The sequence below is a fragment of the Haliotis rubra genome, unplaced genomic scaffold (genome assembly GCF_003918875.1).
Source record: "Haliotis rubra isolate DU_JTF1 unplaced genomic scaffold, ASM391887v1 Scf238, whole genome shotgun sequence".
NCBI classification, from domain to species: Eukaryota; Metazoa; Mollusca; class Gastropoda; order Lepetellida; family Haliotidae; genus Haliotis; species Haliotis rubra.
In genome coordinates, this window is record NW_025766425.1 from 1,381,775 (window position 1) to 1,399,184 (window position 17,410).

General features: G+C 37.2%; 1 long non-coding RNA gene across 1 annotated transcript; it reads left to right on the top strand.

The window, feature by feature from the left end:
- The first annotated feature begins 535 nt into the window (after nt 1-535).
- Nucleotides 536-14,037, top strand: LOC124278473. The gene is made up of 3 exons (XR_006899102.1): nt 536-547; nt 5,348-5,354; nt 13,937-14,037. It is a non-coding gene; the product is annotated as an uncharacterized LOC124278473 (long non-coding RNA).
- Nucleotides 14,038-17,410: the final 3,373 nt, after the last annotated feature.

Below are 17,410 nucleotides of genomic sequence, written 5' to 3' on the forward strand. Positions count from 1 at the left end.
ATGGAGTAGGCCTAGTTAGTTCACCTGGGACCAGTTTTTCGTCTTTGGGGGAAGATTAAACTTCGTCTCACCAAAGACATGGGTTCAATTCCCGGGATTGGTACAATGTGTAAGGCCCACTGTGAATGCTCACTCACTCACTTACTCACTCACGTGTTCTCGGGGTTTCATTAAAGGCACGGTAGGTTGCTTTCAAAGGCAATCACTCACCTATGTAGGGCATTTTATTTGACAAACAGTCATTAATGGGTGGTCATTACGTACGAAGACAGCGCCATTGGGGGCCTATAGTTGACATGCATTGATACCATTTGATTGAATTGAGGCGAAAGGGTTCCTCAATTTGCGTAAAGGTTCTTTTTTTTTTTGTTCGGAATCTGTCTTTTCATGGAACCTGGGGTTTTGGGTTGTTTTTTTTGGGGGGGGTTGTTGGTTGGTTTTGGGGGTTGTTATTTGTTTTTTTGTGAGTTTTTTTTTGTTGTTGTTGTGTTTTTTGCCTATAGTTTGAAGAATTGATAGAACTTCAAAGCCAGTTCGGCTAATTTATGTCGGCGAAATTCCATCATACTCTAAAATGAACGTTAATGAGTCGTTGACGCTAGTCAAAACCAGTCAGTACCCACATTCATCGTTAAAGTGGTGTCCATCTAATCTGGTTCCACCAACATCCTAAACTGAAGGACAAAAATGGAATACCATCTGTTTCTTGTCATCATTAAAATGCAAATGTAGATAAATATCGAGACTCGTCCTCACTAGGAAAACAAATCTCGGTGATAAAAATAATCACACTCTACCGTGTTGATGTTACTGTAGCGGGACCAACTTTACTTCAGCTTTCCACCCTTTCTCCACTAAGTGGCTTTGTAACATTTCAAACATTTTCTTCCGAATATTATTCGCTTCATAACGTTTTGCCTAGAAGAAGACACGAGTTGTCTGGAACAATAACTTGATTACCCAAATCTGACTTAGACTATTTTAAGCAATGCCTTAAATAATGTATATCAAATTTCAGAGAATCAGATACGTTAACATGGTACCTTAATTACGAAAAAATACTGGTTTGAACATTTAAACAATACGTTCTTTTAAGCAATGGTGTTGAGTTCGTGAATGTATTTAATCATATTTCACCACACATCATGTCTAGGATTGAAAAAGTTCGTGATGTACGGTAAATATGAAGAAGACATAACATTTCAGACCAGTTAAGAATTGTATAGGTATTTGTTGTTCTAAATCACAAATTGACTGTCCCCGGACGTAAGGTGCGATTTTGATGCAAAGATAGTGGAAGGTATTCTCTTAATGGTGGACTAAGTAAAATCACTGCTTCTAATTGCGGATTTCAGGAACATGAAAATATGAAATTGATTCAAAAGTTAAGGTATCCGATGTAATTGTCATTGGCATTGTATTGTATTAGTGTATTATTCAAAATGCCTTCAAACATGTTTCCATGAGATAACACAACTATTTGGAACAAAATACATATTATGAAAATAGATGTCCTTTCCACCTGCGACACATGTTTACACCTGCGATGCATGTTTAACGTATCTGATGGACATCTCTCACTGTTTAAAACACTTTAAAACAACGAAATCAACTCAAAATTTATTGTCGGATACTACCTTAACACAATATTGACTCAAACAACCATTAACAGTGTAATGCGACTGGACAATGTAACCATATACAACCATTATTTCACCAAAACATAAAACAAAGAGATCATCATCAGATACGTTAACAGCATTATCAGATACGTAGAACAGTGTTATCAGATACGTGGAATAGAGTTTCGCTTACTTGTCAAGAGTTACATTAATCACCGTTTAATTTATGACCACAATAGCACTCATTGATAAATGTAAATGTTTTATAAACATGATCTAACAAACAAATGAATAATACCAAATTACATCCAATACGTTAATATACAGTAGGCTACGTTAAACATTTTTGTCAGCGTTTGTCACAGAGATGGTTCAGTCTAAGGCTTTCTAAGGCACATTCAATGAAAATACGATTATAAATGTATACAAACAACTACCTAGCTGGTCCGATAAGAACAGTTCATATTTCCTAGAATATTCACTAGAGAACAGGCGATATCTCTCCCCAGTCTACACACACAATGGCTCCAAGTTCCAACCATGTGCTCAAACCGGAAATACACGTAAATACACGAATACACGAATAATTCTGAGTGGAAAGTAAAGATTATCATGTATATGCCGATGTCATCCGAGTAAAAATAAAGTCACCCTGGTTTGTGGTTAACGTATCTGATGACCACTAACGTAAACGTCAGGTCATGTTTTATATACTGGGGATGATTGAGGCAAGTATGAATTGTTTTGATAAGTATTTGATACTGTCCTCCATGACGGCATGAGACCCTAAACCCTACAATCATTGCAATGGTTAGTGTGTATTTAACTAGGTTTAGTTAACGTATCTGATGAAAATTGAATGTCACATGCCTTTAATCGTTTGCGTTTGCAATTACCACGACAAAGTGAAAGTAGCAAATTGGAAACAGATTTCAGTTGCTTGACTTTCAAGATTAGCTCGAACACCTTGTACACTTATACTGTTAGGGGGTACATTCTAATACTTTCACTATGTCTGCCAAAATGCTTAACGTATCTGATGTAAATTTGTTGGACATTTATTTCATCTATAGTAAAAACAAATAATGTTTTGAAGTCAACTGACTTTGTTATGTGATGACAGGTTTCTATTATATAATCATGCCAATAATGGTTGTCACCCCCCCTCCCCACACCCACACCCGACACACCCTCTCCAATAAAAAATTGAAGGGGGTGACAACCATTATTGGCATGCGTATATATACTACAAATGAAGAATGCTTTTGTACACTACCTGCCAAATGTGGGCATTTAAAAGTCAGATAACTTAGACTTTTGTGTTTATTTGTCATTAAAGTAATGTTGTTTCAGCTCAAACCAAACCTGGGCGGTGGTGTAGCTTAATGGTTAAAGCGTTGGCTCGTCACGCCGAAGACCCGGGTTCGAATTCCCACATGGGCACAATGTGTGAAGCCCATTTCTGGTGTCCCCTGCCGTGATGTTGCTGGAATATTGCTAAAAGCCATTTTTAGTCTATGGATATTTACAATATCGTCATTGGAAAGACAAAAAACAAAATCTTCCCACTTAGTAGAGAATGGGTGTTTCACGTCGTCCTCCATTGACTTGTGTCGAGGATAAATGAAAGCCATCATAGCCTAAAAGACATCGTCCAGCGTAGTCTTGACAGACAGAAGCCCAGTCAAACCATGTCAAATCGACCTTCCCTTATGGCAACTACTCGCCTCTTTCCGTGACCTACAAGATAACTCGAACCTGTATAGTACGCCTCTATCGCCAAGAACCGTGGCAAACCAATCAAATCGCGCCAAGTAAAACACATTTCGAAGCATGAAATCGAACTTTCAAACTTCGCTAAACCCTGCAAAACACAATTTAAACCTAAACCTTGAGCTAAAGGATCAGCAACTTTCAACACTGAAACACCTTTACAAAGGAAATGGCTGTATAGCTCTTTAGCCCACGAGGTATGGGATATTCTAGGAGTAGCCATGTTTGAAAATTCAAAGTTATCTTTCCTTGGAAATAGTACTAGACTATTTGGCGCTTAGACAAAGTCCAGTCGTGAACATGGCCACGAGAGGAGTACGAGTCGCCATTCGGTTTGCAGGAATGACACAAATAGTTACGAATGCGACCATCCGTTATAGTGACAATCGGCAGAACTCAGTCAAGTGTCGCACTGGCAACACACCCAGGTGCCAATCCCGTCAAACCAAGCTATCATTACCTTCCGGTATCTTTAATGGTATATAAATCAGAATAAATCTGATCGTCACGTACGTCAATCTTTAATGTTATAGAGAATAAATCTGATCGTCACGTATTCTATCAAATGAAACATAATCCAGTTTGTCAGAGCAAGTGACTGATCCTTTCTATCAAGGCTTAGATAGCGTACGTGATGATTACGGTGACTCCAGTCTGATGGTCTACGCCAATACGTCCCGACCATGTCATTCATCAAACGTCGCTGAAGGCGTTACACAAAGACCCAGATGAGGCCACCTCGTCCTCGCGAACAAAACAAGATATTTATAGATAAACATGATTTTATAAAACCGATTAATCATACTGCAAATTATAGTCTGTCATTGAATCTGGTTAATAATAATGAGAATATCATTGTCAGAATATTTACTTACATGCGAGTGAGTGAGTGAGTGAGTGAGTTTAGTTTTACGCCGGTTTTAGCAATATTCCAGCAATATCACGGCGGGGGACACCAGAAATGGGCTTCACACATTGTGCTCATCTGGGGAATCGAACCCGGTCTTCGGCGTGACGAGCGAACGCTTTAACTACTAGGCTAACCCACCGCCCCACCTTACACGCATGCATACAACCCGTAAAAGGTATACTAAATATCACAATAACAGCGTTAACTGACCTTTGAAATTCGGTTGAATAAAAAGGTTACAACTTGGATTAATAAATGTTTGGGGGATATATTTTGAAGTTATTCTTGATTGCTTACACATTTGTTCAGCATATAAGGATTATAATTAAATGTCGACGTATGGCACGAGGAATTTTTGTATAGAATATCTATTGTTTTAGTTGTTTAGTTTCTGTTGGTTCAACAAGAAAGGATTAAAAACGTAATGAGTTTCAACAATGCCGTGTTTGGGTTAATAATTCTGGAACTGAAGCTCTTTTCCAAATTTTGGAAACATCGCTGACAAACTGTCCATGTGGGTATTACTGCTAAAATTTCCAACTTTCCCAACACATATGAAATTGTTTATTACAGAGCGTCACTAACAACACGCAGGTTTTCAAGACGTTTAATGAATGAGTGGGTTACAATTTATCATCACATCTGCTAAGACCTTTAGAAATACTGAGTAAATATTACAAATGCGCGTTTCTAAAAGTTGAAACAGTACAATGGAGTGTGCTTTTAGTATAGACTTTTTATTATGAATCTGGAAATTGTCTGCACCCTTTTATTGTAATTGTTGAAATTGTGCTGTGAATAAATGGGACTTTTTCATGTGTATATTTCATAACATGGACATGTATTATCTTGTGATTGTTCCAACAAATTTAAAGACTTTGCTTATCTTTGTCCAGTGGAACCTCAACCAACACCTTCAATAATCCATATGTAGTTTCGTTCACATGCTAGTGCGTAGTTAAATCGGCAAGACATTTGCTTTATTCTTCAAATAGAATTCTACCATGACTTCAGTAAATGCTGGCATGTGTGTTAATCAAAGTCATTAGGTTATAATCGTTATTTTGCAAAATCTTAATAACAAGTCATGGTAGAATGGAGACATTTAAAACCTCACGCTACGCGTTCGGTATTAAATCAAATTTAGAGAATAATTCGTTATATACCTCTGATTTTCCAACTCAGTATGTTTATCTCCTAATTAGCGTAAAATTATCACTATAAATCATAGAAAACATTGAATTAAGAATAGTGTTGCCCTATACGAACTATATTGCGGCGGAATCTGACGTTAGTGAATTCATGCAATATGACAACCCTATTGCTGCCCGAAGCATTACGGAGGTAGCGGATGAAGCCGAATGGACCCGAGGATACAAACGGAATAAGTAATTATTTCTCTCGCATATTCTAGCACTACAGCAAATAATATCAAACTTCAACCCCTGAGAATAACCAGTCTCGATTATCTGATGAAACAGAATCCATTCAGCGACTAATATAATGACATCGTAACTGAAATTCAGTCATGACATCCGGTGCGAAAAGGCTAAACGTTACATGTCCTACCGTTAGCAACAGCCAATCACATGATCAATATAAAACATACGTCTTGGTGTCTTTTCCTTGTCTATTCAATCATTATATTCAGTACCAATAAAAGCAAGCATCAGCTACATGGGTTGTCAAAATATGCCATATAAGAACGCTGTTATTGAGGTTAGTAAGTGTAGAGCATTTCATGCTTGTCATCACAGTCATCACCACTCAGTCCGGGGTAAACTTATCACCTTTATTATCTATGTAAGCGCACTAGTGCCACAATTGTAAAGAAATATTGTCTCCGTAGATTATATACTACTCAAACTTTGCCAAGGATCACAAAAATTCGCAACTTTACATAAAGGAAGATTTATAATTTAAAATTGTATCCATTTAAAAGTGAGTTAATGATATGGTAACACATCTTTAGGAAAACAGCCACTTTTAGCTAATCGTAGGCACTTGATACATGAGTAACCATAAAAATGGTTTCCATGTCACTAACAAACCATTTTGCAAATCATGGCACGGGTCATTGACAAGTACACAACACCTGTCAATAGCAGGTATGGGATCCAGAAGATGCAGTGACATACTGAAACCATGGATCCATGCTTACAATAGGCTAAGATATTTAAACCAAATTTGACCCCACATCATAGTTTTCTGTTGAATCAATGATTTGATCCTTAGCAAAGTGTGAACACTATTTAACCAAATTTACTTGATATGATACAATAATCTGCTGACTAAAACGTAATATCTATTGTGGAACAGCTCTGTTCTGTCGAGTACACTGCATTATCTACTATCAATTGCAAACAACTATAATTTCAAAGTACAAAGTATAATCTGCGCGGTGGGGTAGAATATTGCTAAAAGCGGCGTAAAACCAAACTCAGTCAGTCATTCTAACAACTATAATCATCTACTATGAAACAAACATGATCTGAGCAAAACGTTTATCGTCTTTTATGAAACAACTATAGTCCGTTTAGCAAAACGTATCGTCTTCTATCAAAAAACTATAATCCGTTACGTATAACGTATTATCTACTAGGAAACAACTATACCCTGTTAGCAGAACGTATCATCTACTATCAAACGAGTATACTCTACTAGAACGTATTATCCAATCCACTAGGAAACTATAGTTTGTTAAGTAAAACGTATCATGTACTATGGAACAATTATTATCTGTTGAGTAGAACATATGATCTACTTTGAAACAGCTATATTTTGTTATCTGAACGTATTATCTACTACGGAACAACTATATTCTGTTACGTAGATCGTAATACATACTGTGAAACAACTATATTCTGTTACGTAGATCGTAATACATACTGTGAAACAACTATATTCTGCCAGGTAGAACGTATTTTCTACTATGGGACAACTATATTCCGTTAAGTGGAACGTATCATCTACTATGGAAAAACTATGATCTGTTGAGTAGAAACAGACATGATCACAAAAGCACCGACATGATATTCGAAAAGTTTTCTTTCTTTCGTAATTTGTATTTTTCTTTCATTCAATTTCTTAATTACTTTACCTTTTTGAAAATTTTCGGGGACCATATATGATAAGCAACAGCCTAAGTTTCCAATATCTCATTGTACCATATTGTCAGCCGTATTGTTACACTGATATCACAATCTGCCTCGGACGATGCTGGGTGATATTGAGGAAAATAGGCTGACGGTGGGTTTATTTGAAATTACTTTGCAGAAGGCATTTGTTGGTAAACAGAGCGTGGACATTGACAACATAATGCTTATACAGGCCTCGGAGGTAGTGCTCTGATCCATATATGGTGAAGAAACGTACATCCTAAACCAGGAGCCGGACACGGTTCTAACTTAATTTTAATTTATTTTAGCGTCGGTTGTCACAAAGGAAGGTAGACAGTCCAACCTCAACCTTCTTATTCCAATATTATCTGCTTAACTAAAGCTGCCACATGAATGTATCGAAAACTGTGAAATTAAAATACCCGTTTTTTAGCTGCCTTTTAGGAAAGATCGATAACCTGAGTTGGTGCTGTGGCAGTATATATTTAGAATAATTCGTATGGAGAATGTATGAACAAATTAAGCAAAATAGGTTTAGAAGCGATATTGGGGCAGGTTTGATGGCAATATGAATAGCTCAGACAGAAATGGTAAATATTGGAGACGATTTTATCAATCAGTTGGAGATGGCATTGGCGTAGAAATGGAAACAATAGTAGTTGAGACAGATGTTTTCAAAAGCAGGTCCTATGCTTTGAAACAACATCCCATTGGGCATTAAAAGCGCAGAGGAAATCTGTAGATTTAAGAGAATGTTAAAAACATTCTTTTTCAAATCATATTACAGTTCCGAGTGACTTTCCTTGTCAGACTCGTACGAAAGCGCCTTTGAACAGGACACATCTGGATATTGGCGCTATATATAATTATCTATACATATTAGTAGTAGTAGACAATTATAATATCGATATTTATATACAAATCAATTATACGATCAGCAGCATGTGGTCTAAAGCAACCGATTGTTTGATCGGCAATCTAGAAGTACACGATGGATGGCATCTTATTTATTTCGTACAGCGACGTTTGGGTGTAGATTCTTACGTTTAGCTTGAAAACAGAGTAAGAATCGCCACTGATACACTATGCAATAAACAAACACGTATACTTTGTTTTTGAATTTGTAACCGAACCAACCAGCATAACATTTATTAAAAATATAAGTGCTTTTCAAAGTTAATGCGTTCTTGATCTCTTGTGTAATGTCCATTGCCCATATGTTCTCTATGTGTAATAATGCCCAACTATAAGGAAAGTGTTTAACTATATGTATGACCTAGCAAATACTGATGGATTAACATGTAGTCTTGAACGGAGCAAGATGTTGACAAAGCAGCAGATAGTATTCACTTCTTCATCACTAATGCATGTGGCACTTATATACCAAAGTTGTTCCGATTAGGTCGAGAATAATATATAATACAAACGAAAATTACTTCCGCAAATACTTGAAATCTAAAACGTATTGAAGCAGCAACTCTTGTTATGTCATTAGCTAAAAGCAAACTTTTTCAGTATCTAAAAAGATACCAGTACACGAAAATTATAAGTAAATGAATTCAAAATTATAGACCATTACAAGTAGTATGGCAAAGGTTTTTGAAAAATGGGTATTCAAAGTTAATTTCTTTAGAGATAATGAGGTATTAACGACATTAAAATCTGGCTTAATGCCAGTACGCTGACCTTAATTTCAATAATTGAGATAAAGTATGTTATAAAGGGATGCTATTAAAACTAAAAGCTTGCGGCAACATGGGAGCGTACTTGGCTTTTTCCGCAGCCATCTCAAACATGAAGTACAGAAAGTAGACGTGTATGTTTCGGATCTAGAATAAGTTAAGACGTGAGTTCCCCAAGGATGGGTCTTAGAGGCCTTACCATTTATGATATGCGTTGGTGATATTACGGATAGTATCGGCAGTAATATACGTCCCTTTGTGGACAATACATCGTATACCTTATCGTATATCATCCAGGCACTTCCGATTATATCTCAAATTGGGCCAGAAATGGCAAGTCAATTCCAGTCCAGAGAAGACAAAGGCTAAACCGTGTCTAAAGGGTATTAAAACTGAAAGGCATTGATGTTGCTGAAGTCGATACTCACACTCATTTTGGATTACGACTACGACATTGTGATAGGTAGTGTCATGTATATGAACTCATGAAGAAAGTAAGTTCAATGTCACCGGAGCTTCGAATAGTGAGTGAGTTTAGTTTTATGCCACTTTTAGTACTATTCCAGCAATATCACGGCGGGGTACACCAGAAATGGGCTTCAGGGGATTCAAATACAGATTCAACAGAAACGTGTTTGACATCAAGAATAAATCACGTTTGACTATGTGGTGTAGCTGTTATAAAGACCAAGAGAACATCCTTGAAACTTTTCACTCGGGCTCTTCAAGAACTGTGGAACCAACAGAGGCACTAACGACGTTTTAATATATAGGGAGAATGACACAAAAAAGAGAATATTGTAAATTGCTGCTGTTTTACAAAATGATTTATTAATAATTTGACACCGAAATATTTATCAGATTTCATTCGAGAAGATGTTACAAAATTAAGTTCTCTTGAATTAAGAAACAGATATGTCGTCATGAATTTATGCAAAATCGTTCTTATCCTGATATTGTAGTTTATGCAGCAAATGTCGGGGTATTTGAAAGGCTAGTACTAATAACACAGTCGACCAAGCTAACGTGTATTTAAACTAAGGATCGAGATTCTATCAGATTCACAAACAACTCCATCTTGGCTGGTTGGTATTTTTTAACATTGTATATTTATTTTCAAATAAAATATGTACAGTTTAATATAAGGACATTCTGACAAGGATTCTGGGTTACCACGAATTTGCTTGAAAGTTACGGTGTGTTTGGCGAGATATCGAACGCTGATATCTTAACGATCCCGAAACAAGTAGCTAAGGACCCTTGGATTTGACCACTGTCTGCTGTAGCAAACCACTGACAAAGTTTGACACCGTAAAGATTTGAATACGAGCAGAAAAGCATGTGACGATGAGCATCCTAAGGAACGACGTTTAATCAACAGAATCATACACTCGGTTATAAGGAAACACGGGTTTTAATGGCGGATGTGCCACGGAAGTGGTTTTCCTGTATGCGGGGACACTGACACATTGTTTTTCACTTGTTCAACCCAACCCCCATCCTTTCCATTTTTTCATCTTTTCGTCACTACCTCAGGCATTTCACTCACCTTCCAGACGCCCTTTGTGTGGAGTATGGATGCAGCCAACACGACGATGGCAGCAACGGAGGCAGCAGCAAGGATTCCGGCAGCAAACAGCAACACCTTCTTCACACCCGGCTTCGACCTGACGTCTTTGCCGTCGGTGAGTACATGCTTTCCGAAATCATCCCCTGAAGTCATGCCGTACTGTTAGTCTCCCGAGCTGATCCACACTGAACTGAAGGGTGGAACTGACTTCGTGGGAGCCGATCCTAGCTCAAATGGATGACACCGACTCAACCACAGTCTAAGAGTTTTTGTGAGATACCCCCGGGCTGTGTTTCTTTTATTGGATACCATGGTGATCGAGAAATTGATGATTCTATTTAGTTGTCATGACTTACGTATATTATCATCAAACGCTTTTTTACACACTTAAGCAAGACGCTCTTTCATCACTGCCTCAACATGCCTTAACTGAAGCCACGTGCACAAAAGCAAATGGAGGACAGTATATTTGGCAAGTCATGATTTAAGATCATTGGGTATTAACGCGCAAGACCGCCTTTTCAACTCCCATGACAAACGAGAACACGATGTTCATTTTGACGGCTATATTTCCAGACAAGTATTTTAGGAAATTACTTTATCGTATCGTTATACAAAACATGACAGTCTTTAATTTTTTCCAGTTATTCATTTCATAATTTTAGTTAACACTAATGTCATTTTAGAAACAAGTTAAACATATTCAAAAGCACATTTCAATGTAAAAGGGAAAGCGCCGTCCATCATAATAATCTGGTGTTGCGACATTCTTGAATGAATAGTAATTGAATGGTATTTATGCATCATTCAATGATTAGTAATTCTATGGCATATTTGAAATTTCAATGATTAGTAATCAATGGTATAAATGCATTGTTCAATTATTAGTAACTGAATGATGGTATAAATGCATTATTCAATTATTAGAAATTGAATGGTATAACGCAATTTTCTGTGATTAGTAGTGAATGATATACTGTAAATGCATTATTCAGTCATTAGTTGAATGGTGTAAATGCATTTTTCAATGATTAGTAACTGAATGAGATGAATGCCTTATTCAGCGATTAGCAATTGAATGGTATAAATGCATTATTCAATTATTAGAAATTGAATGATATAAATGCATTCTTCAATTGTTAGTAATTCAATGGTGAAAATGCATTCTTAAGTGATTAGTAACTAAATGGTATGAATGCCTAATTCAGTGATTTGTAACTGAGTGGTATAAATGCATTATTCAATTATTAGTAATTGAATAATATAAATGCATTATTCCAGCCATTTCGGGAACAACAAGAATGTGTCTCCCACTTTGTGAACATGGCTTCTAAAAATCGAACCAGGGGTTCTCAGCATGGCGTGTTTATGTTCTTGCTACTGCGCTATCTGTTCTTCATGTATTGTTATCAGATACTTGGACTTAAGTATCAGGGCCCCGTTTCACAAAGCTCTCGTAGCGCTACGACTATCGTAAGTCAATGTTACAGTTTAGGAAGTACGAATGCTACGAGAAAAGTTACGAGATCTTAGTCTTACGAGAGCTTTGTGAAACGGGGCCTAGAACTCTATTCATCAATAGTCCGTTTTCATCCAAATGACAACTATTTCACTCATACTTTTCAATGACTGTTGCACAAAGCGGCGTTGAAGCAAATTCATTCATTCTTCAGCGATCTGTGGGAATACATACTGCGTCTACATGAATGCATAGTTTGTTGATCTGAAAGTATAACGTGATGATCTGAATACATAATGTAACGTCCTGAATACAAGATGTACTAATCTGAATATATTATGAGTCTGAACATATAACGTTCAGATCTGAATATATAATGTGATGATCTGAATAATATGTCATGATCTGAACATATAATGTACAGATCTGAATGTATAATGTACAGATCTGAATGTATAATGTAATGATCTGAATATATAATGTACAGATCTGAATATAGAATGCACTAATCTCAATATAATTAATGTACAGATGGGAATATATAATATACAGATCTGAATATATAATGTACAGATCTGAATATATATTATACAGATCTGAATATATAATGTACAGAATTGAATATATAATATACAGAACTGAATATATAATGCACTAATCTCAATATAATTAATGTACAGATGTGAATATATGCTATACAGATGTGAATATATTATGTACAGAACCGAATATGCAATGTACAGATTGAATATATAATGGTCAGGTCTAAATATAATACTGAATACATAAGTACAAATCTGAAATATATCTGAGTATATAATGTACAGAACTGAATATATAATGTACAGAACTGAATATATAATGTACAGAACTGAATATATAATGCAATAATTTGAATTATTGTGCCGATCTGAATATATACTCTTGAAAACTGTAGGGGAACCTGAACTTTGGGTAGGAAACAAAAGCGTTAACAAACTTTTCAAAGGTGATTGCACCACCATTTCTTTTTACCTAAACACAACCCCTGGGATGCACGTGCACAACGCAGTAGCCCCATACACGTGCATGGGGTGTCATTCTTGATTTTGACGGTTTTCAAGAAGGTCGATAAATCACTGTCGACCATTAATTTTGACAATCATCTTGCATCACACAGTTGTTAGTGTTTGTTTCTAGCTCTGTTTTTGCTTTTTGAAAATAAACATCGTACACATGCAAATTTCATGTCACACACCAATCATCTTTGAAGAGCGATTATGTGTACACTATGACTATGGTCATAAGGAAGTGCAAGTGGTGATGCACTCTCAAACATTCATTATTATCATATCAACATTGATTGACTCCGATATATCTCCCATTTTTTCAATCGTAAATTAAGAATGAAGTTCCCCTACTTTTTGTAAAAGTATATTAAATATGCTGATGTGAATATACAATCTGAACGTATCATGCGCCGACCTCAATGCACTCTGCAAATTTCAATGCATGTTGCGATAGTCTGAATATATCGTGCGCTGTGTACATAATGTAGTGTTAAAATGATTTATTCGAAAAAGATTATTCATCTCCCAATTGACAGACAGTCGATTGACAGACACTGAACTAAAAGGTTAATTACGGGTATAATGATAATCTGTCTTCTCTCCTCAACTATTTTTTCTATCAATTGATCTTTGCAATTTGAAATCGGTATGTGTTTGTAATAAATGTATTACTTGTATTACTGCACTTTTTATGTTTAAAGTATTTAAAACCTGTGTTTAAAACTGGGATTAATTGATAATTTTACCAATAGACTAATTAGACTTTATCTTGAACAACTCAAGAAATATATAAACTGGTGAACAGCATATGTGTTCGCTATCAATATGGCTGGAGTGCGGAGAGTCGAATATCTGAGTTACCAAACGACCGCTACATCCGGGTTTTTCATCAACGTCGTCGATGTGCTTCTGCCACCGAGACTGTAGGTTTGAGGAGGGTATCGGACCAAACAATCACGAATTGTCTGCAAGAACTGGGAATTAGACCAAGAAGACCGGTATATGTCACGGTATTGAGAAGTTTGAATGGACGACAGCGTGCCGCTGAGAGAGTGAGTTTGATTTTACGCAGGGTACACCAAAAATTGTATTCATACATTGTACCCATATGGGGACCAAGATCCGGGTCTTCGGCTTGACAAGCGAACTCTTTAACCACTAGGCTACCTCGCCGTCCCTTGCCAACTCTGAAAGAACATCGAATTGAAATGGACGTCGACAAACTCGGTAGCGGAAATACGATGGTGTCGGGAGCCATATCCTGCACATGGTTTAGGTTTGGGGAAATCTGATAGAAAATCAGGTCAACAACCAACTTCTCCAACGTCACCTTCTTGGCTTTAACAACAGAGGGAGTTATTTCAACATGACAAGGCTGCACCAGACACATCTCGTGTCACTGTTCTTTCATAATTCTGACGTCAATATCTTGTCATTATTTTCCAGATCTCCAGATCTGACCCTGATAGAGCATCTGTGGGATGAACTTCACGGGTGTGAACATCAACGTCAACATTCGCTAGAGACACTTGCACTGGCCTACGCGTTGCAGGAAGATTCCATAGATGTATTCAGTCTGTTCCAAGGAGGTTGTATTCTAATTCAACTTAGTATGTAACACGAGTTCTGATTGGTCAATGCTATAAATTTCCGACCGTATAATCAGCATATACGGTCGCAATTTGAAAACCGAGTCACCAAAACCTTTGAATGTATCCCTACACTATTGGGGTAACGCTGCTTTGCAGGACATTGTCATTTGCAGAAGCCGTAGTCAATTAACTCCCCTATCCAGCTAAAATGGGTGGAATTTGTGTTAAAAAAGACAAAACAGTATCATAAATTTAATTTTATGTTCAAACAACTTACTCGAAACGGGCTGTTGACCCAACACTGTTAGATCATGAAACAAGATTTATGACGTCATTGTGGAGCGTGACGTCACCTGCTGTGACGTCATTTGACAACAGAACTGATAATGGCCCGTAGTTAAGGAATCAGCGGTCCGCTCATTTCTGTGACTAGAGGGCGGTTTCATCATAATTCTGTCCATTTTATCTATAATATTATGATCTATTTATCATTGTTAGATTTAGTCTGTGTGCACATAATAAACGTGTGCTGTTTGAAAAGGAACTACTTTTTCTGGCGATGGTGTAAGTTCAAGGAGTGATATGATTAACCTTTGACCTAGAGGAACTTTGACCTGGTTTAAATAATGAATTTCTTTCACGAAAAAACTGCGTAAAACGAGTTGAATTAGAATATAACGTTAAATTTGCGGCTATATAACCACCGGTATACGTCCCCAATTCGTCAAACACAGTACAGTTATCCCCTAAATAACAGCACACGGTAGTGCGACCACTCATTGCAATAAAGAAGTTGGCTATCCATAGAACTTGGTTTTCCTTCATTTTACTTGTACAAGCGTTAAAAGTCTAACGATAAATAATGTTTAAGACAATACCTCTTACAACGGTACAATTGTTTAGCAGCAATCAGATCAACAGTCCCTCTGATTTATTAAATAAACACAATAAACACAATGAACAGTCGACAGCAAGTAGGATAATAAGTTTAAACAAACCTCTTTGTCAGGCGGTCGTTGACTGATGAGTCCTCGCTCCCAACACTGCCTGGGGGGTCGCTCAGGGTAGATGCGGTGCGGCGAGTAGACATGGACGTCCGGCAATAAAGAAGATTATCACCACCATCACTCAGTCATCATTAACGTCAAAACGTCATTTGACGTTGGTTAGGACGCCATGTTCACCTGGATTATGCATACGTGTAAACGAAACTTCAGATCTTTAGAGTTGAAAGAAATGAAATATAGTCTTCAAAAAAGTAGGGGAACTTCATTTTTAATTTACGATTGAAACAATTGGGAGTCGATCAATGTTGATATGATAATAATGAATGTTTCGAAAGTGCATCACCATTTGCACTTCCTTATGACCATAGTTTTTGTACAGTATTCGCTCTTGAATTAAGAATACTTTCGCCCTGAACTAATATAACGTTAAAGCACTCGGACGCAAGCGTCCTCGTACTTAAACTATAATAGTTCAGGCGAAAGTGTGCTTTATTACTCTATACATGGTGGTAGAGCGAACTGCAGTTCTTTTCTAAGATGCCAAATATAATACTTTCTAAGGATAATTACGATTAAGTTAAGGCAGAAAACAAACGACGGTGTCGGTGACCTAAATTAAGAACCCTCGCACAAGGCTGTTCTTTTGATGTGTCTGCCCCCCTACGTTAAGACGAACGTTACCAGAAAAAAAACAAATGATAACAGTTTGATACGGAACCGTAGAGGGGACATCGGATGAGAAAATAAATATCAATAATAAGTCGTGGCCACAAGATAATAAGTCGTGGCCACGATATAAGTTAACCAATAGAATTGCAGTTTTGGTCAGCCATTTTGATAGACTTTTCATCAGTCCATTACTTATCAAACTTGGTCATGTACTCATGCCAATAATGGTTGTCACCCCCCCCCACCCCAACCCCCACACACCCACCCACACCACACACCCTCTCCAATAAAAAATTGAAGGGGTGACAACCATTATTGGCATGAGTATATTATGAATCAAGACCTTCGCAGTGAAATATTATCCCATTATTTTCATCTTGGAATCAATTACAAGGATATTGTGTACATTATTGATAACATGTATGGATTCAAACTAAGTGTGCGGCACCTTAAGAGAATTCTAAGGACTATGAATCTGAGTCGTCGTAGATTCAGCCCTCTCGTGGAGTGAGTGAGTGTGAGTTTGGTTTTACGCCGTTTATAGCAGGATGGGCTTCACACTGTACCCATGTGGGAGGTCAGGTCTTCGGTGTGGCCTCTCGTAGATGTGAGTTTTATACAGGATCAACTATCAGCTTCAGGTCAGCTGTGTGGCTACCGTATCATGTACGCCAAATGTCAACTAAGCGGTCTAAAGGAAAGAATGGAAGACGTTCGACTTATTTTGCGTCATCTAGACCCAGTGGGAGTTGAGTCAAGGAGAGCTCGGCGACTACGTCAGCGTTCCTATTATGCCAAGGGACCAACTTTTGTGTGGCATGTAGATGGATATGATAAACTTAAAACATTTGGACTTTGTATCCACGCTTGTGTTTGTGGATTTTCAAGAAAAGTAATATGGATCAAGGTCTACAATACCAACAACAACCCAAAGGTAATTGGCGGATACTTTTTAGAG